Source organism: Camelus bactrianus, chromosome 5 (genome assembly GCF_048773025.1).
Source record: "Camelus bactrianus isolate YW-2024 breed Bactrian camel chromosome 5, ASM4877302v1, whole genome shotgun sequence".
Classification (NCBI taxonomy): domain Eukaryota; kingdom Metazoa; phylum Chordata; class Mammalia; order Artiodactyla; family Camelidae; genus Camelus; species Camelus bactrianus.
In genome coordinates, this window is record NC_133543.1 from 36,939,089 (window position 1) to 36,964,889 (window position 25,801).

A 25,801-nucleotide genomic window follows, 5' to 3' on the forward strand; every position below is an offset into this window, starting at 1 on the left:
ATCCATTTGCAAGGAGTTTCTCCTTTCCCAAGGCCCCCCAGACAGCTGACCCAGCTGGATGAAGCTGAGAGACTTGCCCTTGAGTTCCTGTGTTCACTAAAGGTAACCCAAGGCAGGAGAGCCCGACCCTTTCCCAGAGTAGATTTTCTCCCTTTGTCCACTAGCCAAGGCACCGTTGTGGAGAAAGGTGATGGTTGTTCAGCTTGTTTGTCCAATCTCCCCACTCCCCATCCTTTGTTGTCTGTCAACTCAAACTCCTAACAGGACACACTGGGAGAAAAGCTGTCACCAGTGAAAGGCTTCAGCTGCCTGGCAGCACCGAGCCCCTCTGCCAGCTCCCTGGCCTGGGCACTGGCATTAACGCTGTGCCTCCATTTAGGCGACAATGAAAGGACGAGATGAATAGAGTTAAGCCCCTCGAGGTTTCCTTTTCAAGCACACCCCACCTCTCGGCACCCCAAAAAGGCCTCCCCAGGTTTTTCTCGCCTCTTTTACTATAAGAAGACAATGACATAAAGAAGAAACAGTGCTGCTAAAAATTTTAAAGGCTTTGCAACTGGATTTTCTATGCAAATCCAGAATCCTGTTTAATAGCAGAACAGGGAAATTTCCTCCTTTCATACCATTCATTTATGTAGCGCTTGCCCCAGTTTCCTTCCTCGGACTCTGTCTGAATTGTCTTCTACACACTTAATGAGATGCAGTTTTTGTTTTCATTCCAGTGGAGATCTTTGTGAGTTTCAGGGGGTGGGGGGACCTGAACTAGTCCTAACGCCACCTTTGGCAGAGAATTACCAAGCCAGGATTTTCCAGTGGTGACAGTAAAGTGTGTGTGCATTAAGTAGGGGCTCATGCTACTTTGGACAGAGAGGCAGAAAAGTTTTCCCTGCGCATCTGCGGGTTGCAAACTCCTCTTTCTTTAGCCTTTGCGGCAGGTGGCCGATTCTCTCTTCATTCCCCTCTTCTCTCTCCTGGAGCAAATCACTGCTGCTTTTGTCATTCAGGTCTTTTTGGAACAAGACAGAGATCACCATTAGCCACAACTTTAGACAATGTTAGCTGGGGAGAAAATAAAACTACATAAAGTCAGGGAGGGTGGCATAAAATAACCCAAGTTTAATAAAATGTTAGTGGTGCTATGGGTCACCCTTCCTGGTAGGCTACACCTTGCAAAGGTTTTTGTACAAATCATGCCATTTTTTTTAATATTATTGTACTGTTTAGTTCTGTTTTACTGCTTTGTTCTCACTACATATCTTCTCATGTACATGTTATGAAGCATTTCTTGGTAACTCTTCATTGTTTATGGTGAAAAAATAATGCTGAAGAGCAGAGCAGAGAGGAGTCAAAGGGCGCTGTTGAAAACACCTCGTGAAAGCCCTCAGCCCGATACTCCCTGTGTACGCGATGCCCCGATGACGGATGCCATTCCTCCGTCTGACTGATGGACTCAAACCCGAGCTCATCCCTCAGTGCCCAGCGGGAAACAATCCTTCTCTGTCAAGTGTGGTGTGATTTTGTAGGCACGTGTTTCCATGCCCTCTGCTCCCAAAGCACCCTGTATGACTGCTGTGAAGACTGCCTTTCATATCTCCCACCCTAGTTCGACACCCACCTCTGAAGAACAGGAACTATGCCTTTCGTCTTCAGAGTTGTGGTACCTGGCACGTAGTCGGGAGCCAGTGTTTCTGCGGTGCTTAAACAGACATCTCCCCATCTCTTTCTCACTCTTCGTCTTGTCTGTATTTCTGCTAATTGACCCAGAACACTTCCTTTATCTTCAGCATGGCCAGCTGAGAGAATGATGCCTACTGCGCCTCTTTGAGAGTTTGGAGTGATAAGACTGTTACACAGACTGTATGTGAGTGTACTGAGTGTTTTTAAAAAGCTTACACGTATACGGTAGCACGTTTATTATTCTGTCAATTAGATGTTCATAAGCTTTTTTCTAATCCAGAAACAGAATCCTTGACTCACATGGTCTTTAAGTAACTGATGTAGTGAATGTTTTGACACTCCTTTTCCTCATCTGTGAAATGCAACAATTGAGTAGAGTCTCTCCAAAGCCTCTTTCCAGTCTTGGATGCTCAGGGAGGATTAGCCCTATTGTGTGGGGGCAGGTAAAGTTGGGATGGGAAATGGAAGGAAAATAATAGAGGTCCACGCAAAAGCAAAATCTCACCAAGGGCTATTTTGATTAGTTCGCATGGCTGCCAGCTGCAACTCTAGCCACAGGGGTGGGGTGGAGGGAGAAACTGCCCTTCCCATTAAGAAGCTGCGTTGAGAAAGGTACCAGGGTAAAGTCAGGGGCAGGATGCGAACACTGACAAGCTTCTCTTTTGCTGGCTGTGAAACATTTCTTTCCTCCTCTTGATGTTATCCCATGTGGTACATGATAAAGCCTATTTTTTTTAATGTTTATTTCCCATTAAATAACATTTAGCAAAATATAAGAAACATGTTCTTTCTTGGTATTAGTAGTTTGGGGGCAATCTTCCAAAAGGTAACCAAGAAGAAATGCAGTCATAGTGTATAGTCATAGCACATTTTCCTGTGTTACTGATTTCAGTTGTGCAGACCTGTTTCATGCCAGGGTTTTCCGAATATAACCTTATGCCCAAAAAAAAAGTCTTATAAAAAAGCATTAGCTTGTAACATAGGCAAAGAAGGATTCTTATTGTAACTACATTTAAAGGAAGATTTATCAGTGGCTCCGTAAGTGGACATGTGGCAGGTCCAAAAAAGATTTCTTGAAAGATTTCCAGTGACATAATACTTATAAGTAAATATGTCATGGCTTTTGCTGCTCTTTTTTGTTTTGATTAATTTTTTCTTTTATTTTTCAGAATCAGCAGGCAAGAATATTAAACACCATAAAAGGGATAGATTAACAGAAGCATACATTTCTTTCTCTCTAATCTTTAACCTTTGCTCTAAAATACCATTTGGGATGCTTCAGTGTTGCTCTGATAGTTTGGTACTCCATTCAGGAGATTTTGGTAGTAGGGACGGCTCACTTATTTTGCTGTTTCCTGTCTAAATTCTACATGGCCAGCTCCACAAACATGCAAATCATATTTAAATATGCTTGACCTGGCAGATTCGTACATATGTGTTGTTGGGGCTTTACCATTGGTCTGCTGTACCTGTATCTTTTGTTTATTTATTTATTTTTGGTGTATCCTGAACATGAGTTGCACTCATTTGATTTTGGACTCAGTACTAAATTCAATGTCTTTCAAGTTACGATGTTTTAAATTCTAAACAGAGTCTTTTGAGGATGAAAATTCACATGTATGTCCTACTTTATTTTTAAAAAGTAAAATAAATCAATCAACTTTCTACTAAAAACTGAAAGTGGAGATTATTATCATTATTATTTTATACAACTCCTCTTCTTACTGCACTCTGTTTTCTTTGTTTTTTCCCTCTAAACTCTGATCAGCTCCTCCCTCGCTCCCTGTGCCCCATTCGCTTTTAATGCCGTTGTACAGCTGCTGCTGCTGCGATGCATCCTACGACGCAGTGACGTGGGATGATGGCCAGCTGTGTCACAGTTGGCCCACTGGTGGCATCAGGCAGCAAACCTCACTATTTACCTAAAGCTCCATCAGAAGGAGAAAACTGACCCAAATTAAGAGCATTTGTTATTCCAAAGTGGCAAATGTTTTTGTCTGTGGCTGTGTGTGTGTATGCTATTTTAAAGTGATTGTTGATTTAACAAATGTCAAAATGAATGCTCTGTTTTTGTTTGGTTTTTTTTTTTTTTTTAAGCGTTAGGAATTGCATTCAGTTTTTAGGATCTTGCTAATGACTTTCCCCTATAACTGGCTTGTCCTAAGGATGCTCAATAAGACTACAAAGAAGTAGCACCAGGGATGGGCAGACCAGACCCCACCAACTTAAGTGAAACCGTCAACCCCCCAGGGAGGCATTAATAGTTTATTGCGTATGGAAGATGCAGAGCAAAGTAAAGGAGGAAGGCTAATAACCTTTAACATTAAGAAAAATCACTATTATTGTGACCAGTGTAGCATGAAGCACAAACAGAATACTCTCTGGGCAACAGAAAATAACGTGTAGCCCACCAGAGCAATTAATAAAATGAAAGTGCGGCTTCTTGCAGATGGATGTGTAGGAGAAGAATGGCGCGGGGCTGCGCTGAGCTGTCATGCATCAGATACTACATCTGTTATGGAAATCAGGGGAAGTGGGGGCCTTTTGTTCATGCGGGAGCCCTCCCAACAGGGATTTGGCTGGAGTAGATTTTCTTGTTATTAAACATGATTTCTAGCTAGTTGAGAGCAGATGCTTCTGCAGCATTTGGAACTAATAACCAACCTTCAAGTGCATGCCACCCCTTAAAGAGGCTGGGACTGTTGGAGAGACCAATTTCAGCTCAGAGATCATGCATTTGGTTTCTACTTTGCACATGAATGACACTGATACCAGATGAGCCTGCTGGCCTAGAGTTTGCTGGAGACAGTAAAGAATGACATTGGCCCCAGAGAAGAGCAGAGCCTTCCAGGTGTACTTGCGAAGGACAGTTCAGAATCAAGACAGCAATGCTGTCGACTTTAGTTGGAGGGCAGAGGGTGGGGGCAAAGGGAAAGAGATGCAAACTTAAACTGTGTTTGGCAGATACCACCCCTCCTCTGCCCCCACCCCAGGCCCTTGCCAGGCTCTCACATCTGGGCTGTGACTTTTGGTGATTGAAAAGGACTCATGGGGCTCCAGGTCACCATATAATCACTAAAGAAAAGCACCTTTTCTTGAGAAACCACTTGAGTTCAACTGCCCAACGTGTTATTCTTGAGTTTTTTCCTCCCCCTTTATTTCTCTCCAACACAACACATTAATTTAATAACAATAATAGCAACGAATAAACAGATCAAGCATTCTTTCTATCCTAACTCTTGTGTAGATGGTTGTTTATAAATAACAAATAGGCATTTGAATAAAAATCTTTACAGTTGCAAATGAAATTTGAATAGAGAAGTTTTTGTTTGTTTATTTGCCTGAAACTCAAAATCAATATTTGAAAAATTCTAAAATGTAAAGATTGGGGACAGTAAATAAGTTCTTTTTTTTTTTTTTTTTTTTTTTTTACATTTTGTAGGTATTCTTATTGTTTTAATACAGTCAGAAATAGGTATAATTATAGATAGAGACAGTGATTTTACTATTCACCTCAGAATACTTTTTAATTCAGAAGTGTCCTGTAGCTAGAATTTACCTCCCCAGAAATGGGACAGTAATTCTAGGATGGAGGCCCTGCCAACTGTGACACAGCTTGAAATGGCAGCGTTATTAGATATTTCCAAACACAAAAGTGATAGTTGGTATTTTGTTTTTATTATTTTGCTCAAATTTCAGAGGCTACATTTTGAGCTTGCTTACTCAACCCCTGATTACAGCTTGAAACACTATTCCTAAGTATATGAATTTTGAATTCCTCTCCCCCGGTTTTCTCCTATGATTCTATGTGGCCTGTCTCTGAAACAGCTGCCTCAACTTGTTGGATTACCAACCACCCCATGTGACTCCCTCTTTGAAACAGATTCAGCTCAATATGTATAACTAACAAATCACCTGGAGGCTAGGTCCAGAGCACTTTCGGGTGGACTGAATTAAACGGACAGGTTTGGGGGACTGATGCGATCTATTCTTGAGAAATGTGCCTGCTTATTCACTGATAAGCCTTCCAACCAAGGCTTCTCAGTGTTACTAGGTAGCTGGGTCCTGCAGGCGCTAACGTCGTACGAACAACAGGAAGACTTCGCACTTGTAAGTTGCCCTCCATTTCTCATGTGCTTTCACGTGGTTGATGGTATTTGATCTGATCCTGCTATTCAGAGAAGGTAGTAGATGAATTTCGTTACCCTCACTTTCCCAAGAGAGAAACTGAAGGTGAGGCAGGCCAACTGGCTCACCGGATGTCACACAACCATTAAAGTGTCGCATCTGGAGTTGATTCCTGGTACTTCTGACCCAGTAAGGATGGGTCTGTTTAAAAGAAATTTATTTTTAACAGCTCTATGTCCTGTTCCTTTAAAAGGGCAATTGATTTTTCTTCTCCCTGCGATTATAGTTAGAATTCTTGTTACAATCCAGCACAAATAAGACCCGTGGGCACTTTGAAGCTACCACTATCTTTCCATAGCTGCTAAATGTTGTTCGGCGGGTGTTAGGGACACTGAATGTAAGAAAGCTTTTTAAATGAGATGTAAGCCTGGACATCCCAGACACTTGGGATCTGTAACACCATGGTGGGTATCTATTTTTTATGATTACTTTTCACAAACAGGGTTGTTAACCCTGATGCCCTGGCCAGTTTCCAGATAAAGGATTACTATTTGCCTTGCTAAAAACGTTCCCTGCTGCTTTAATTAGATATGGTATTTTCCCCTCCCTTTTCTGCACAGTCTGCAGCACACTCTGGCCTGTCAACCAGCTGCTATCACTCACTGGAGAAGGACGAAATGATTCTGCTGGTATCGAGAGACAAAGCAATAGCCCCAAAGCTGCATTTCAAAACAATATATAAACTTAAATGACTGATGGGTAATATGTTAAAATTAAACCATAGGATAGGAAAGGAGCTTTGAAGATTATCCCTTTAAGCTGGGTCAGAGAGAGACCACATTTCCAGGAAACCAGAACACCAAATTAATTGAGCCAACTCTGCTTTTAAAAAATCTACCCAATTCTGGCAAAAAAAAAAAAAAAAAAGAAAAGAAAGAAAGGAAAACTCAAACCAATTGTTTTTTTTAAGTGTCTACTTAGTTGTTTTGCTATTATATATGTGTAGCAAGAAAGGTCAGCAAATCCTTATTTATTACTGTGATGGCAAATAAATTTAAACTCTCTACTAACATCCTAAATTTGATAAGGAAGTATTCATCAAGCTAAGCAAAAACCATTTAAACCAAGGACCAAGAAAGCAAAGGAAAAAAAATGAAAAGGAATATTCCACACCTTGGAAGTGGATTTGTGAAGAAAAAATGAAATATTCATAATGTGTTACTGTAAAACAGTTCCATGGGATTATGTGGGAAAGGCTATATCCCATATGGCGTTTCCAGACTGCATCCCAGAGAGCTGCCATAAGGTGAGAGCTGGCTTGACAGAGGCAGCGTCCGTCTGCATTTGGAGCTGCTGCCGCCGACAGAGCAGATCTCCATATCTGGACCCGGCTCAAAGGCTGGACCTTCCACTTCGAGCCCACACAACGACTGTCCTTTGCTTTACAAGTGAGATTGCTGTGTCTGACTCTGCCTCCTAGATAATGTAAATAACTGCTTCCCGGCTGCAAAAATCACTCCCATGTTGGGTTGCTTCCTGTATATATACGTTTCCACGGATTCCGTTTTTTCATGCTGCTGCTGAAGCTGCTGAAACTCCCAGTTCACACACTTCACCCTCTTTTTCTTTTCACGGACCCATTTTCTCCCTTTATTCATAATGAGTCACAAAACTGGGATTTGAAAGTGGCAAGCACCACTCTTCAGGTATGTTATACACTCACTTAAGGAATTAAAAGTTTGAACATTTGCATAAATCCATGGAGTTTTAAGGTAAACATAACAATCTGACATGGATATAGCATAGCACATGGAACTCATTTCCAATGCCTTGTGTTCAGGGAGGTTACCATTAAATGAGAGAAGCAGATCCAGTGGAAAGCAAAAGGGAGTGCTGGGGATTGTGGAAAACTGAAGAGCTCATTTCCTATATAAAATGGACAGATTCTATTCAGCACCACTTTTGATTTGTGAGTTATAGTAACTAATTTAAAATTTTAAAAAATTCCATCCAGGTCAAGCTAAACATAAGTATGGCCACTGGCATATGTATTTATATTTTCAGGAGAATGGCTGGAATGCTATACTGATATTAAATTAAGTTGAATGAAACAACAAAGATTTACTGTATAGCACAGGGAATAATATTCAATATCTTGCAATAACTTCTAATGGGAAATAATCTGAAATATATGTATATATAGATAACCGAATCACTTTGCTGTATACCCCAAACTAACACAATATTGTAAATCAACTATACTTCAATTAAAAAATAAAATGGAGTTCAATAAAAGACCAAACTAGAGAACAGGCTCAACTGTTCAAAGATGAGACACTGGTTTTCCCAGTCATCCAACATAGGCAGGATTTCCCCTCAGTAGTGTTCCGACGAAGGGGGCTGGCACATCACATGAGAGGCAAGTCAGATTACTTCCAAATCCAAGGCAGGATTCTGGGACTCAGGACTATTCCAACCACACCAAGAAGTTTTCTTCCTCATTACTGTACTTCATTCATCTGTGAGGTTTTTTGTTTTTTTTTTTTAAGTGTCTGGTTAAAGTGGAAGTATGTAAAATGGGACATTTATGGAACTACAAAATAAATAAGTAAATAATACATTTTACAAATAAAGAATACAAATCAGCAAGAACAACTGTGGTTGCTAACACCAGGGCGGCTAGTAGGAGACCTGATTCTTTGGCTTTATATGTACCAGGTATGTGTCCTCGGGCAACTCATTTACCATGTCTTGACCTTGTATAAAATAAGATAGTTGAACTGTATCAATCTTGTCAAAGGTCTAGGTCAGTCTTATATTAACAGCAGACTCATTTTTCAAATGAACTTGACTGTAGAACCCACTAACAGAACAGACAAAAGTGGAGTAGCTTGCATGGAAAAATGTAAGTCCTCTGATAATATCTTGTTGAAATTACAGGAGGGGCTCCTCCAAGCCCACTTGGAAGGCACTGGACAGAATTCTCTCTAGGTTCCTTTCTATTATTGAAATTCAGATTCTTAATTTTCTAGAGATATATTAAATTCTACCCAACATGAAAATAAAATGAGCTTTTTTGCTCAAAATAAACTTCTTCCACAACCTCATTGCCAATATTAACAATCACCTATTTTAAGTGCCCATTGTATACTAAAAATTGTCCTTGTCTTCAAAAGCAATATATTTGTGAAGATGAGATTTTTGTGTTAAGCAAAAATCTATCATTGTAAACCAGCTAATAAGAATGATAAATAAACTTTATAAATATAATTCTGCTACATAAATAACGTGATTTATCCAGTAATAAATCAGGTCAACTTTATTTTATGGTCCAAATGACATTGACTCAAACTCCTAATTCCATAATATCCTCTAATTATTTCTGGGACTCCCCAGGGGTGCCTTCACTTATGCTCACAAAAGAGTCTGTCTGCTGGAGTCAGCTTTCACCCTCAGCCAGTAACTAACTGCTACGATTTTTCTCTGTGGCTACAGTTCCCTCTGCTAATGTCACTGTTGTCTAAAAGACCTGTTTGTTACCCCGCCGCCAATTCTCTTCAGGAAACAGACAGTCTTCTGGATGCTCCAAAAGTCCCTCCTCCGTGAGCCGCAGCAGTTCCCACTGCTGGGGAAATGAGGAAAGAGGCCTCCCCTTCCCAAGAACACGCACGCCCGTCTGTCTAGCTGATCTTCAAAGCATCCCTGTGCATTTCCAGAGCCCTGAAATGACTCCGAAGTGCTGGCGATCAGATTCTTCACTCTGGGTGTTGTGACATAAACTCTCAGTGAAACGGCTCAGCTCAACTATCCAGTGACTTAACACCTGCATTTCAGTAAATAATGCTTTCATAGTGTTTCCACAATAATGGAAGGGCACCTACTTAATTTGTGGAATGAAAGGTGCATTTTGAAGTTTTTCCTAAAGTGTATTATTCAGGATAGGCTAGGGGTTATGCAGGAAAGTAGAAAACCCCTAAATCTTAGTGACTTAAAAATCAAGATTAATTTCTTGCTCCTGCTATCTGTTTATTAATCATGGGGAACTGTAGTTACTCATGAGTCGATGGACTCCGGCTGACGAAGGAGAGGCAACTTGGTGATTTGAGGGGCTCTTCTGCATATCAACCTCTAGAACCAGACTGAGGTTTCAACCACTATCAGTTATACTGCTGGTTGCTAATGTAGCAGGGAAATTTTGGAAAAAATCACGTGTTGACTCAATGCTTCCAACCAAAAGTATCACCTGTCACTTAACTTCACAATTCATTGGCCAAAGTAAATCATGTGCCCACACCTAACTGTAAAAGAGCAGAGAGGTGCAGGCCTCCTACCCCCGGTCCAAAATGTGTGACTAAAACTAATCATTACCACCCTCTAAAACAATCCTCCACAAAAAGTGAATTGGAGTCTCTGCCTCTGCAGAGAGAAAACCACTTGCAACTTTAAAGGCTGTATTCTTTGCCCCCTTCTACAATAGTCCCCAAATCTCAAAAATTAGTATTGCCCAGCAACTTGACTTACGGTTGTTAAAACAGCTCAGAGGAAAGCGTGGCCATGGACACTGGGGAAGTTCAGGAAGGAAACAGGAAGAGAAGGGATATGAATTGGACCTTGAAGGAAAGGATGTAGATTTTGAAAAAGGAAATGGAAACAATTTGGCGGAATCACACACTGAAACAGGAAAGGAGAGCGGACAGAGAGGGCGTGCGGGGCCGCGAGCGGTTCGCCTCGCGGTGATGCGCCCGAGGACAGCTGCAGGCGCCGGCAGCTCGGAGACGGGCTGTGCCGGCCCGCAGGACAGAGACTGGTCTTTGTTCTACAGAAAATAAGGGCCACTGAAGATTTTAAGACGGAGCAATGATTGCCGAGTCAGAAGGTAAATCTGTCCATGGAGAAGTCGATGGATTGGAAGAGGAAAGGCTGCTAGAAACTAATTAGTCCACTGTTGTCGTCATCAAGGCCTAGACAAGGATGGTGACAGCAGGAATGGTGGGGAAAACAGCTGGGAACTTGTCAGAGGAGAATTTTAATAGGATTGGCTGTGTGACTAAAGGAAAAGAGAAAGGAGAGCAGCCCGGTCCCTGCCTACTTCCTCCTCCCGTTCACCCTGACAGAACTGACGGCAGCCACTCAGGACCCTGCGTGTGTGTGTGTGGTATGTGGTGTGGTGTGTGTGTGTGTGTGTGTGTGTGAAGGAGAGAGGGAGGGAGAGGTGAGGGAGAATGGAAGTCTGTGGGTGCCCGTGTAAAACTTTCTTTTTCATCTAGCTGCGTGTATTAACTTGGACTTAGGTACTATTAAAAGAGATTCAGTGTCCAGTACATTGGGTGGGGTTATGATAATGAGTGTCTACTATTTTTAGGATAAATGATGACTTTGCTGGTGAAATAGTATATTGCTGAACCAGTAGGACCATTTTGTGACTTTGGTGTTTTACTCCTAAAAATCTTCCTCTTGGACTTCGCAATTCAGATTGCCCTAGAACACTAACTGAATTTGGCTTTTCAGTCAGTTGGTGCCAACAATCTCTTCTTGACGTGGTCAGATTATACCTTTGAATCTCCCCGGGTCCAGCCCCTCGACCAGACTTCCCTTGCAGAATTGGAGTCTGTTGCCTCAAGTCTTACCATATTTTGCCTGCCAACATAGTTCCGGCAACACATTATTACTATTTGTAAATATTTTCTTTCAGATTGTTCAAGAGTTTTTGCTCATGGTGTTTTTCCAACTGACTGATTTGAAGTATCCCCATGGCCAGCTGTAATTTCTCCAGGTGACTCTACTTTCCGTACTCCCTCCCCTGTGCCTGGCAACTTGCGGCTATAGCAGGTATTTCTGTCGTATAGGATTCAAAAAAAAATGTGCTTTATTCCCATCCCTCCTCCCCTTCTTCAAGAGCTGCCCACAGTCTATGCTGTCAACACAGTATTTGCATTCTGTACCCAAGGACTTGAGCTGTGGGGGTAGACAGTCACCAGGGTAGCTGAGGTATTTTTATTTGTAACTTTATTAAAGCCACCATTGTTTCCAAGTCAATTATTTATAAGAAAGAAGATAAATTTTAAAGAATGGTGTTTTAAAGAATTTCAATATTTTTTTCTTAAAAATAAATTGTTTAATACACATCCCTCACTGAAAGTCAACCCCAAATCAATTTTAATCGTAATCTGAACTACAGTATACTGAAAGAGATATCATACTGATATAAGAATGCCGTAATCATATACAGCATGGGGTATAAATAAACGATTATTTCTCTAGAGTTTGGAGTCATATTTGGCCTGACTCCAGTGACGACAACCCTAACCACTACTCTTAGGTTCTCTCGCTTATAAGATGTCAAAGCACCATGAGACTTTAATTAGAACAGTGTGGGGCAGCCATAATAATAAATAAATAGATCACTGGAATAGAAAATAGATTCCAAAAAGATATTTATGCCTGTGAGGAGAATTTGGTACATGATGATGATAAAGAAAAGATGAATTATTCAGTAAATAGGGTTGGGAGAACAGAACACTTAGGGGGGGAAATAAATTGTGATCTCACTTCAAATAATATTTCAAGAAAATTTTTGGATGAATTGAAAAACTGTGAAAAATCAAAACTGTGCAAAGCAATCAAAATAATGTGGAATTATTAAAATATTGTACTCTTATTTATATTTTGTACAATATTATTCAAACATTCAAAATAAGGTTTATCTATTTGGGCTAATATGGAAAGGCATCTTTATTAAGTAAAATAATTTTCTGATTGTATAAATAGTATTAATTCCTTTTATGTAATATATGTGTATATATATATATATAAACACATACACACATACATTCATATATGTACACAAACACACACGCACATGCACACAAGGAAGAAGACGAGGAAGGACAGCCTTTACTGCTACCGGGAGACTGGTAAGGGCAGAGTTTGTGGGTGATTGGGACATCATCTCTTTTTTGTCTACACTTTACTTATTGCCTACTCTAATTTTTAAAAATGAAGCAGAAATCTCAATTAGGTTGAAATAAAATAATTTCTCCAAATCAAAAATGCAATATTTGATACTGTCTTACGCTGATGAAATGAGACAAGAAAGACATTGTCAGTTCCTTCCAAAAGTCCTTCCTGCGTCATTAGGTGAGCTATCGTTTCTCTGTGAACTTGAGCAAGAGCTTCCCAGCTCCTCTCCCGCCTGCAGTCCAGGGCCCGTTATTCCCTCCCATCCATCTTCATGGAGAAGACCCGTGGAGAGCACGCGCTCCAGCCCCGGGCTGGGTCACCTTGGATGTCGCTTCTGCAGATTCTCCCATCTCAACTGCTGTACTGTTTTAGAGCATTTTACATTTTTCCCCGATACCACAGAGCACATTTCTTTATACACTCTCTGCTTCACTACTCTGTTAGCATCATGAGGACAGGGACCAGGTCTGGGTTCTTCCAAACAGAAGCTCCATCCCTGGCGCAGTGCCTGGCATGAAGTAGATAAATAGACGATAAGGTAACTTTTTTTTTTTTTTTTTTTTTTTTTGCAATTTAGGGGAGGTAATAGGTTTATTTATTTATTTATTTCTTAATGGAGGCACTGGAGATTGAACCCAGAACCTCGTGCATGTTAAGCACACGCTCTATCACTGAGCTATACCCTCCCTCTACCCCTGACAAAAAGGTAAGTACTGAATGAATGAATGAATGAATGAATTGAATGAATGGATTGCATAAATAAACAAATATGGACTAAATGAATGAATAACTCAAGACAGAATTCACCAGTTTAAAGAGTATCCACCAAGGAGAAAATAGAAACCATAAACATCATTTACATGTAACCAGAGAGGATTTAAACACAGGTAACCGGAGAAGAAGCAGGCAATGACTGAACACCATCTCCTGATTTTCTTAGAGTCTTTTTGAACAAGAGGTGTGCCAGGAAGCGCTAAGGGATGAAGTTCAGATTTGTTATTTACAGAGCTGCCTGCATTTTCCAGCTATATTGCAGGTCAGGACTGGCAAGATAACAGGATACCCAGGAGAGTTCTTTGATTCCGTAAATGAATGTTCTAAAAGAAACATATTGGTGAAAGACACAGCTCTCAGACCCTGGAAGGAGCATAATGCAGGACTGGCCTGAGGGAGGGAAAAAAATCAATAACTTTAACAGAGAATGAGACCAGCTTCTTTATAGCTAATGTTGGCAAAGGGGGAAGCCTCAGGGGCACTGATATTGGCACTGTCTCCATCAATTTCCTCTGGCTCTGCTTGATAGCAGATACCAGCCAGGCTCAGGGATGCAGTGGGGTTAGGCGAGCCAGGGAGGGGGAACCAGGGAAGCCCAGCTGGCTTGCAGAGATGACTTCTTCCTGCTCAGTTCCCTCAGCGCAGCCTTTGGAACCCCATGGGGCATCTACCAGGCAAGAGCCTGACCCTGGGAACATTAATTATATGCCTGAATCGAAATTAGGCCTCCAGTCAAGAGCTTTTCTTTCACCAGCCATTGTATTCTAGCCAAAGAATGAAAAAGAAGTGAAAAGACTTCAAAAATTAACATCCTACATTGAGGCTAGATCCTCTCAAACCATGCAAAGAAGCCCTAGGCCTAGTCTTCCCTAATCTAATTGGTTCATGGTAGGTGAAGGTTTTATTTCTTACTTTATTTTATTTTATTTTTTTACTGAAATAGTACTATCCTCATTTACTCATGCAATTAGCACTCAGTAACACGTCTTACACATGTGACTTTAGAGAGTACATAACATGCACCACGTAGAGGTGAAAACAGTGTTCACTGAAATAACGCTTCCCTGGTTCATTTATGCAACTAGCACTTTTAGGTAGATCTTTTATACATTAGACAAAGGTTTAAAACCTAAACTTTTTCCTTATCACAGGGGTTTGTATTCTTTAAGGAAAAGAAAATGGTTTCCCATGACAGTATCCATTAATCAAAATCAATAACCGTAACAGCAATTTTTTTTTTTTTTTTTGAGTTAAGGGAGGAGGAGGAACCATCTGGAAAGAGAAACTTGACTCCTCAGAAAGGAAAGCCCAGCATCCAAACTAAACAAGCCCTTTACCAGAAAAGCAAGGTCTTTTTAAAAAAAAAAAAAAAAAAAAAAAAAACAATGATATCATCTAATCTTAGCCTCTAGTATAGTCTTTCTGTTTGGGGTTTTTGGATTTGTTTATTTACTTATATTTTAACATAGACAATCACTTTATATTCCAGATTTTCCTAACTTTCATTATGGCATCTTTCTAAAATCCACACAGTTAAGACGGGTGCTCGGAGCCATCTCTTCTTGGTCCATCTTTTATAAATAACAAATTTTCATGACCACGCCTCTCTCATCACTCTAATTAACTACTTTGCCCCAATTTTGAGTGTAAATGTGCATATGACACTTATTGGTCATGTACTTACAGACTTTCGTATTTATTTAGTATATGGCACAGGCAATCTACAACTATAGAAAATTCACTTAAAGGAAGTATGACTCTAGGTCTATAGTATTTAAAGATAATTTAAAGTGAGAATAAGCTAAATTGCCGTGAGATGAGTAAGATTATTATGAGAAAGGAAGTGCCCTATGTTTTCATTTTCTAGCATGTACTAGGAAACGTAAGACCAAATGATAAGTCAGCATTCTTCCACTTTACTATGTATAGAGAGAATTTATTGGCACCTACTGAAAGGTTGAAGACTGAGATGTGGCTTAGTCCACTGTGATCACTTGGCACCTTAGACAGCTCTGTGAGCTGTAAGCTGTGAAGATGTCCACTGTGTAATACAAGGTAACTATTTGTACATGTGATTGAAAATATCTTTACATATCAACAAATAATGCTTTTAAACATGCTCTTGAAATGGAAATGGAAGATACTCTATGTTTTAGACATTTCGTAATTTACTTAATCAACATCCTATTGTTAGACATGTATCGTGAGTAAAATAGTGATTAAAAAGACAGACTCAAAAGGCAGCCGACTTACTTTGGGCAAGTTACTCAACCTCAGTTCTCTCACCTGTAAAATGAGGATATAACAGCACCTCTCTGTTCCAGTTATTTTACTTTTGAAATGGATTAATTTGTGTAAATTGTTCAGAGCGGTTCCTGGCAGACAACAAGTACTTAATAAAAGGTTGGTGGTATTACTATTATAATTACTACTATTTAATGTCAGAGTGAAGACTATATTCCTATATGTGAAGTAAGAAATTTAGCACAGTACTTAGTCACCACAAGAATGTTTTCTCCTTTATTTATATAATCATTTCCCTCTAATTTTTCTCATATTTTTGTCCTCCTCTTCATTTGTGAAAGTCTCTCATTTTTGTCTATGGATAATGGCTCTTTAAAGCCTTCAGATGAGGTATTAATTCTATATATATATATATGTATATATATGCAGATATATTTTATATCCTTACATTGATTACTTATTCAGTTTCTTTTTCACTTTATTTAATGCTTGAAAAAAACTCAATCTGTTTTCTTTTAATAATTGTCAGTTCTTGCTTTGTAGAAGATGTGTCTTTCCTTGCATTTTTGTTAGGTTGCCAGATGTTTGCTGACGTTTTTCCCTTAAGGCTATAGACAATCATTTTCAAAGACAGGATCTTACTCTGAATCTTCGTGTTATTATTCCCTTCTTTTTTCAGCAGTTTTCTCACTCTCTGGACTGAGGTGAAAGCTTGCAGTCACGCTCTGACCTGCCTGTACGGTCCCCTCTTTCTCTCAGTGACTCCTGGGTGGTACCCAATTAGCATCTATGCAGAAAGATTCTGACAGTGAGGACAACCCGCCATGGAGAAGCACCCAGGTTGGAGAGTGATGCCCAGTTCTTCATTATTACAGGTTCTAAGTCTTAACGGACACGTATTAGGAGCTGTGAAGCATTTGCCTACTTTTTTCAGGTGACCCCTTTTGCACAAAACAAAACTGTGATATATAAAGAAGTAATATGTTATAAGAAATAGATTTTCTTGGTTTAACTGTCAACACCACCATTTACTAACTTTATGTGAGTCACTTAACTTTTCTGTGCATCTGTTTTCCTCAAGTGAAAAGTAGGAAAAATGATAGTAACTGAACGTATAGATTTGTTGTGAAGATTAACTGATTAGAATAAGTAAAATCTTAGAACCATGCCAGGCATCTAGTAAATACCACGTAACTGTTCGCCAGTATTGCCGTGACTTGCGCCCTGAGGAGGTTTTTCCCTCAATCTGATTCCTTTATAATTAATGCCAATTATCTAAGATCTCAGTAGTGAGTCAGTTGTCAGTTATGGTTTTTGATGTTGTAAGTTTTTAGTTTCTTCTTTGCCGTCCCAGGTACTTTATGAAAAACATACTGAGAAGTTTGGAAATGATCTTTAGACTTTCTTGGAGTAAACTGGACCACGATTAAGCTGTATCTCTAACCCATAATTTCTGGAGACACTGCAGACTTGCTTTTACTAAAATGGATTTTGGAGTAATTTGCTAGCCTCTTTAGACTGAGGCTGGAAAACCAAGTTTATAAAAGTCAACGTAGCAATTTATAATGTTGGAAATGTTTTATCCTAAAAAATAAAAGGGTATTGGGTAGGAAGTATACACCGTACTGATAGAGGCAGGAACACTCCCTTCATGCGCTGTGGTGAAACTCAGGTCTAGTCTGGAACCAAGCTTCAGATCCTACCTGGCCACTTCCAGTCTAACGCTGCTCCTGACAGCACCAGACTTTTCAGAGGAAATTATGAAGGCAAAGATTATACTTGCTCCGGAAACACCTGAACAGGTAAGAATTCTTTTTTCCTTTCTATCCCCTTCAGTTTGCATAAGCCTATACAGAATGATTGAAAGAAAAGATGGCCCTTAACATCTACTGTTGATATTATCTATGTTTTTTAACCCAGCTTTTATTTTGGAGTTTCTAACGTTGTTTTTGCTTATATGAAATTCCAACAAAACATTAATTGCATAATAAAAAAAAAACCAAGAAGCACTTGGGAGCAATATTAAAATATGTAGCATTTCAATATATAATCACTTGTCCACTGAGGTAGCCACATCCACATTGACTTTTTAAATCTAACTTTTAAATGTCATGTCTTTTTTATGTGTATAAATTTGCAATGTGAATTGTGATTTAAATTACCAGGAATTAATAAAAATTGCTATCAAAGAAGCTGTTGAGCTATTCAGTTACTCTTTACTGCACCAAACAAATGTCTTGCGCTATCTGGACAGTCATATTTTAAACAGAGTCAGCAATTTAAATGAGCCAGAGAATTGGTTAAATGTAAATTACACCGGTCCAAAACAACAGGGACGTAAATTATTTCTGTAGTAGCATTTTATTTAAGTTATGTGATAATTATCTCAACTCCAAACAAGCATACTTAGTGTTGTACGAAAACAAATTGGCGCTAGAAGAAATTTAGGAAGGAACAAGGTGTATGTGCTGAAAATCTGGCAGAATTACCTAACGTGTAGTGAAGAAAAGATTTGGCCATTGTCTAATTACTGAAATCTAATCTGGAGAACCAAATTGAGAAATGTTTTAATTAACCAGAAAATGAACAAATCTCTGCTTGATTATTGCTGCGAAGATGAAAGCTCAGGGACGTCTCTGAGCAGTGTTTTGTTTTTAATGGTATGTTTCTTGTGTCTTTGCAAAGAATCTACCTCAGGGGTGTACGCTGAACAGGGGTATGTATGTGTGCGTCTTCCCTCAAGTGAAAAATAAAAAAACACTGCGCTAAAATTGTGGAAAGCAGAGGACCACACATGTAAATGAAAGAAACTTTAGAGACTAAAATAAAACTAATGGCGTACCTAGAGCTCTTTATGGCAGTATGTGCTCTGATGAGGAAGAGGGCAGAGTCAGGGGCTTTTATGTACGAGAAGCTACAAGGATAATCATGTCTTCAGCAAAAAGGCATGCATAAACTGTGCTGCGAGTTTCGCCTCCAAATGAGTGGAAGGGCAGGTTTGATGTTCCGGAGTTTACCCATACAGGAAGCAATTGAGTTTCCAAAGATGAAAGCTTGTGAAAGGTCCTGGGAACTAGCCAAAAACAGCTAACATCCCTGACAGGATATGATGGATGATAACAAACTATGTAAAGAACAGAGATGTAATCTGGGCTGCTTGATTGATCTTTTACAAAGAGAGATTTTAAATGTGCTTAAATCTATGAAATCTTCAGTATTTTAATATCTAAGAATAAAGGTCTGTTTTTAGTGGTATTCATTATTTACCTCTCAGAGAGCAGGATGAATCACTTAAAAATGTAATATTAATTAATTAATATATCTAAAGTGATATTTTAAAATGAATGACAAATTTTAGATATAAAAGGTTGCTTAGAGCACTTTGTGTAGAAGATGGAGTCTCATACTGCCATTTGCACTACTTTTATGTGTATCTCAGTAATGGTGTTGCATAACTTTTATAAAAACAGAAATTCTAACTTTCTTTGTGTCATAATTTTACAACATCCTATTTCCTCGTACATGTAGTAAACACAGAAATTCCAACTTTCTCTTTCTTGTTATTTTACAAAATCCTATTTCTAAAATTCAGTCTCAACAATTCAAAACACAAAGTAAGGTTTCTCATCTATTTTCCTTCTTCTCATGTTCCATGTGTCTTTAAATACCCCAGCCCCCTCAGTTTGCTCTAATGAGGCATTCCTTTCCGCCTTCTTCCTGTTTCAAAATCTGTCCCCTCTCCTTCCCTGTGAGAACAACCCATCTCTGACTAATTTCTAAATTACTCGACCCTGCTAGGCAACTTTAAAAAAAAAAAGATTCAACTTAAATCAAATAGATGACAGTAGTTTTTCATGTCACTTTTATGTCACTTTCCCAGTGAAAAGAGAGAGCATCGCTGGCATCTCGGAGCAGGTCTGATGCTCCCAGCTGGGGCTTGGTGTTCTATTAAACAGCAGTTTCACAGAACGTCAGTATCAGGCCAGGGTACTCTGGGATCATGATAGATCGAGGCAAAACCAAGACTACTCTCTAATGAAGTCTCAGCATGACAAAACCTAACCATTGTCGACGTCACAAAATGCCAGCTACCCCCTTGCCCCGATAATATAAATGATTATTGCTTATTTATCAATGACAGATTTAGCGGTGCTCTAGTCGTCTTTTTTTTTTTTTTCTGCTTAAAAGTTCATTCATATCATATACTCAGCCATGGAATTAACCCCGTATTCTGACAGCACTTAACCCAGAGTGAACTCGCTCCTCCTTGAACACCTTCCTCAGGTCGCCTGATCCACACTCAGATCCTACCCTAGGTCCCTCCTAACCCGTCCTGTTGAGATGCTCTATGGTTGTCTCATTGCAATGAGAAGGAAACCCAATAGTGCTTGCAGTAGGTATGATCTTGGTGGTCTTTTGTGTGGAGGACACTGACACTGGATAACAACCAAAGTGTAATAGTGTACAAAATGAAAATCAGTGACTGAAGGTGAAGATTTTCAAGGAAATAAATGGGCAATGCTGAGATCCTATTGGTCAGGTAAGAGAGCACTGCTTGAGTTCTTAGATCCGTTTCATTTATTCAATCATTCATTCATTGAATCATGTATTCTTTCATTAAATGAATATTTACTGAACACATACACTATACCAGGAACTGTGTTAGGATCAAGGAAGAGAAAAATCAAAGTTTCTGCACTCATCAAACTTACAGGTTGTGGGGAGGGAGGGTGTGGCTCAGTGGTAGAGCACATGCTTAGCATGCACGAGGTTCTGGATTCAATCCTCAGTGCCTCTATTAAAATAAATTAGGGCTACACTTTAAAGCTTTTGTGGCCTGTAGCTATCTGAAGGCTCCCCTCTTTGATTTACTGGGAAAATCAAGGCCAAAATTGCAGTTTATTCTAAAGCAATTTCATATCTGTGTGGTATAGGTCTTGATTCAATTTATTTTCCTTTCCTCATTTTTTGAAGGTGTATTTATTTATTATCTTGTTCTGTATATATCTTATAAGTCATCTCTAATCCTTTGTGGAATATGTAAGATATAAATGAATAGACAAATATTATTCTTAAAGTCCTCACAAAGGAAATTAGATTTAGAGGATGAACTTCCATAAATCTAGTTCCATTATTCTTCTCCTATGTTTTATTTTAATTTTAATCTTTGTATCTGGGGGAAATGAAGGACAGTTCTTCAGAACAAAACACAGAAAGGGGGCTCTGAAGGGGATGCTTGGGGATGGAGCTGTAGAAGCAGCTAAGTGATACCTTGATGATGATGGTGGTGGAGGTGGTGGTGGTGATGAAGGAGGCTGGGGTTAATTGTGTGGATATTTTCTGTAGGACCTTTGTACCAAGAGTAAATAGTTCTGTCATCCGGTTCCTGAGTCACTGCCAAGTGCCAAAATTGAATGGGTACATAAGCGTAATAAAACATGAAGGATATGGGTGTGAAGGCTGGTGAATGAGCAAAGTAAAATGAAGAAAAAGGCACAGCTACAATCCTGGGTGAGTGTGGGTGGAAGAGAAGGTTGGTGCTTGTAGAGGACTTCGTTCGCTATGTCTTATTTTAGAAAAATAAGAGTACAGTCATAGCTCCCTCATGGAATTAATTTATTTCAGAGCAGATGTCTGTGGAGCAAACTTTGTGGCTAGGGTTTCTACATCTTAAAAGTTCACCTACATCACAGTCATCACATAAGTAGTAATCTAGGAAGAGCCCAGACTTATTTTATCCAAAGTCCCTAAGGCACTGTAAATCTTAAACTGATTATCATCTATTTTCAAAACTACGTTGACCCACAGTCTGTTAGGATAGCTGCGTAAGTGGGTCTTCCAAAATGGAATGACACCTAGGAAAACCAACCAACCAACCCTGATCTAAGATTAGTTTTAAGGCAGATGCTAGATTTTGGCCAAACTCCTCTGCAACAGGAAGACTTAAAAAGACTATGTGCTGTTAACACAAAAGGATTCTCTCTGAATCACCAAATGTAAGAGACAGTCGTTCCACAACACAGAGAAGGGAATCTGCGCCCCGTACTGCTGTTACACCTGGACTGATTTCACCGTCTAGTTTAGCCCAGAGATCTGGACATCTGAAAAGGAGAGAAAAATCAGGACTTCCTTCAGCGTATTTTATATTGACGTGTGAGCAAACATCGACACGATGGAAGATTTGATTTGACTCTAACAAGCCCAAATGGAACTATTCCATTACAGGGGAAATGTCAGCTACTGGTTTCCACCAAGTCAGGTTGCTCGTAAAAGCAGAGGGATCAAGGAGGTAGGAGAGAAAGCAGTGGGTAATCAACTCAGGGAAATTCCTCCGCGTTATTAGTTCAATCAACCATTAAACCAATATTTAGTGAACGTGTATGAAAGAGGCCAGGGAGGGATTCAAAGAATTACCCACAGTCCACCCCCATCAGACAACATCAGTCAGCACTCTTAGTCTTTAATGATAAGAATGGCTTTAATAATTTTAATAGCAATTGAAGTCCCTTGCAAATTGCATCATAAATTGCTTATATTCTTGGGAGACGTGTGCTAGTCTTTACTTTGGTCATGATGAGGAGATTCAGAATTCCCTTCCATCTCTAATATACTGGACTATCTTAGACTACAACGTAATTCAATGATTCTCATTCTTTTTTTAAGCAGAAGGAAGGATTTTTTATTACTTCTAGCAAGTAAGAACACCAGGGATCTTTCCCAAAGCAGTGTGTCTCCAATCACTCTAATTCTTATAGAGCATTAAGTGGATTCACTTTAAATTCTATCCAAGTGTATTTCACTGCTAAAATATACCTTGCTATATAAAAGGTCCATGGTTTGAGTGCACAATACTTTTTTTTCATTGTTTACTTAACAAATTCATATTGGGTAATCATTTGATACTAGAGACAGTGTTAGCTGATGGATATGACACCTAAGCTCGTGGACTTACAAGTTAGGGTCTTTATTACAATACACATGACAAAGTTTGGGGAGCATCACCAAGGAATTTAAATTTAGAGAACTACATTCTCAAGAATCTAGCTCTTCTTTTTAAAGTTTTTTAATTAAAAAAAATTTTTTTAAGAGCCTATCACCTTCGTTTAGCCTCAGCAGCACACTGAGGTCAGCAGGATCAGCAAAACGACGGTGAGCAAGACACAGGGACATGGCAGCTGCACTGGGTTAAAAGAACAAGAGCTATGAGATGGTGAGAAAAAAGCAGGGAGGATGAAAAAATTATAGATAAGTGAGCCAGAAGAGAAGTCACTGCTGTGTAATTATCTGTTACTTAAGATGTGGTCCCTGTGGTTTCGGATAGACTTGTCTGAGACATGTTTGTCTGCAGGGCTGGCGGGGTGATAGGCAGGGATTGGAAGACAAAGGAAGAGAACTCTTTGTGGGGAACAAACTCAGAAGAAACTGCTCTGAAGTCTCCCAGCTTCTGAACCTTCCCAAATGGCTCCTGGATTAGCGTGGTGGCAGCTGCAGAAGTTACAGGCATTTCTGAAGAAGCAAGCAAGGAAACAAACCAAAAAGTCCTGGTGGTATTTTCCCATGAGAACAATGGGGGAATTTGACTAGCAAAGACGTGGCATCACTGCAAAGGCCAGGCACTGGGCTAAGCTTGTGCCATTTTATGTCTCTTAATCTTTATTCACGCATGTACACTTGACCCTTAAACAACTCGGGGGTTGGGGATGGGGTTAGGGGTGCCCACGGACTCAGTCGAGAACCCTGAGTGTCTCAATAGTCAGCCCTCCCGACCCTGTTCTGCATCTGCAGATTCAACCCACTGCAGACCTTGTGGTACCACAGCACAAATTTACTGAAAAAAATCCACATATAAATGGATCCACAGAGTTAAAACCTGTGTTATTCAAGTGACAACTGTATTCATTCTTTTAATTATCATTCATCACCCTAAATATATGGAGTATTTATTAAGTTCCAAGTTCTGGATTAGGTGTCAAGGACACACATTAATTGAAGAATTATAGACTTAAGTATAAGTTTGCAGCTTTGATAAGTGCTAAGAAGGAGTGTCTGATGAGGCCAGTAACACTGTCGGCTGGGTTAAGAAGAGCTTTCCTGGTGGAGAGCTACTCATGCTGGGATCTGAGGGAAGCAGGTAAATACGCTCTAGAGATCTGCCGTGCAACGCTGTCCCTGTCGTCAGCAATACCACATTGTAGACTTCAAAATGTGCCAGGAAGGTAGATCTCATCTTAAGTTCTTTTCACAATAAAATAAAAGAGAGAAAAAAGAGAGAAAGAGAAAGAAAGGGAGGAAGGAAGGAAGAAAGAAAATTAAGACGTTCTTGACAAATATTGTAGATATTATCATGTCCATCTCTTGGGAGAGAAAACTGAGTCTCAGATACATTTAACAACGGCGAAGTGGGTGAACCAGGAGTTGAACTGAGTCCCTGTGTGTGTCTACCACACTGAGGTGCGTGTGATGAACTCACAACGCCACCTAATCGTGATGCTGAGAGCTAGAAGGGTTCTTGCTTTGGGACGTCTTCACCAGCCTCCCCTCCAGACAGGTGGAAGTTTGTTCTAGGACAGCAGAGCTTCCCTCAATGTCCTTTCTGATACTTAGTGTTTCCCATTAACAAGTTTCTTTAGCGCAAATTGTATTCTTTTCTTGGTGGGGGGTGGATTAGGTTTATTTCTTCTTTTTTATTTAATTTTTATTTTTCATTTTTTAAAATTGTATTTGGGTTTTGTTTGTTTGTTTTGTTTGGGGGGTAATTTATTTATTTGATTAATTTTTTTATTTTTGGAGGAGGTACTGGAGATTGAACCCGGGACCTTGAGGATGCTAAGCATGAGCTTTACCACTGAGCTGTACCCTCCCCACCATCCCTGAGCAAAGTGTATTTCTGATTGTATTTTCTGTTAGCTTCTATTATTTATTTCCCAAGCAAAAATGAAAAATGTCAGCCATACTCTCTCACAGTTGAATAATGACAACAGAGCAACAAAGTTGAAAAGCAAGTCCTGATACTTCATTTTCTTATCCTGAAATGACACAGATTACCTGAAAGCAGGGAGGTTACCTTTCATACTTAGGATAGTCTCATTTTCCTTAAGTTTGTTTTACAATGGCATCTACGCTGGGCCCTCCCAATCCCTCTTCTGTTTTGGAGGCCTGATTCCGGTGTCACACTTTGTGTTAAATCTCTCTGAAAATGTAGTGCAAGGTGAGGTCCAGGTTTCCTGAAGGCTTTCTTCCTTACTGTTGTCTCTCACTTCAAGACTCAATCTATTTTCTTAAACATAATTGCTTACTCTTTTCATGTATTCACTGGGGGTCATATTAAAAATGTCCTAGATTCTTTTCTTATTCTCTCAAATGCAGTTAATTATGTTCCATATTCTATTTTTATCGTTTTCCATCCTTCCCTCCTGAACTCTATGTTTAACTCACACATATTCTTGCTGAGTTTAATCTCTTGGCTTCAAATGAGCCCTCGTTTGCTCTCTTCCTTTCTCCTGGGGTGGGCTAATACAGGCCAGAAAAAGAAGGAATATTAACTTTGTTGTTCATTCAATAAACACATTTTTATTGAAAGCACAGTGTTTGTCAGAAATCAGCCCAGATGTTTGATTATAATGATGAACAAGATAGATACGGCCCCTTCCACTACGATACGTCCATGATATGAGAAGCATCGTAGAACCAGATAACAGGGACATCTCATCCAGCTTATGTGGTCAGTAGGAACATACCTGAACCAGTGAGATCAGAGTTGAGACTTGAAGGATCAGAAAGAGTTTGCCAGACAACCATGGTCAGCCACGGGAAGACAGAGGAGTACTCCTGGCAAAAGGAACCACACATGTGAAGGTCAGGAGTATGACGGCAGTGGTCTGCTTTGTCTCTTCTTTCCTAGGGAATGCAGAAGAACACACATTAATAATTTACTATTTTATGTGGGAGGGGAAAATGCTTATCTTACATATGTACTATCATAGAAATAATTTCCTTATAGAATACTTGTCTATAAGCT

The 25,801-nt window shown here is 39.6% G+C and overlaps 2 long non-coding RNA genes across 3 annotated transcripts in view; one reads left to right on the forward strand and one right to left on the reverse strand.

Annotated features, from left to right (window-relative positions):
* The window catches only part of LOC105065205 (uncharacterized), a 614,873-nt gene that overhangs the window by 580,883 nt on the left and 8,189 nt on the right, over positions 1-25,801 (forward strand). For both annotated transcript variants that reach the window (XR_012506994.1, XR_012506993.1), the window contains one exon: positions 1-17,585. This is a non-coding gene — a long non-coding RNA (uncharacterized LOC105065205). The remainder of the gene's footprint in view (positions 17,586-25,801) is intronic.
* Positions 14,903-25,801, reverse strand: part of LOC141577702 (uncharacterized) — a 12,574-nt gene continuing 1,675 nt past the window's right edge. The window contains exon 2 of the long non-coding RNA XR_012506996.1: positions 14,903-25,680. This is a non-coding gene — a long non-coding RNA (uncharacterized LOC141577702). The remainder of the gene's footprint in view (positions 25,681-25,801) is intronic.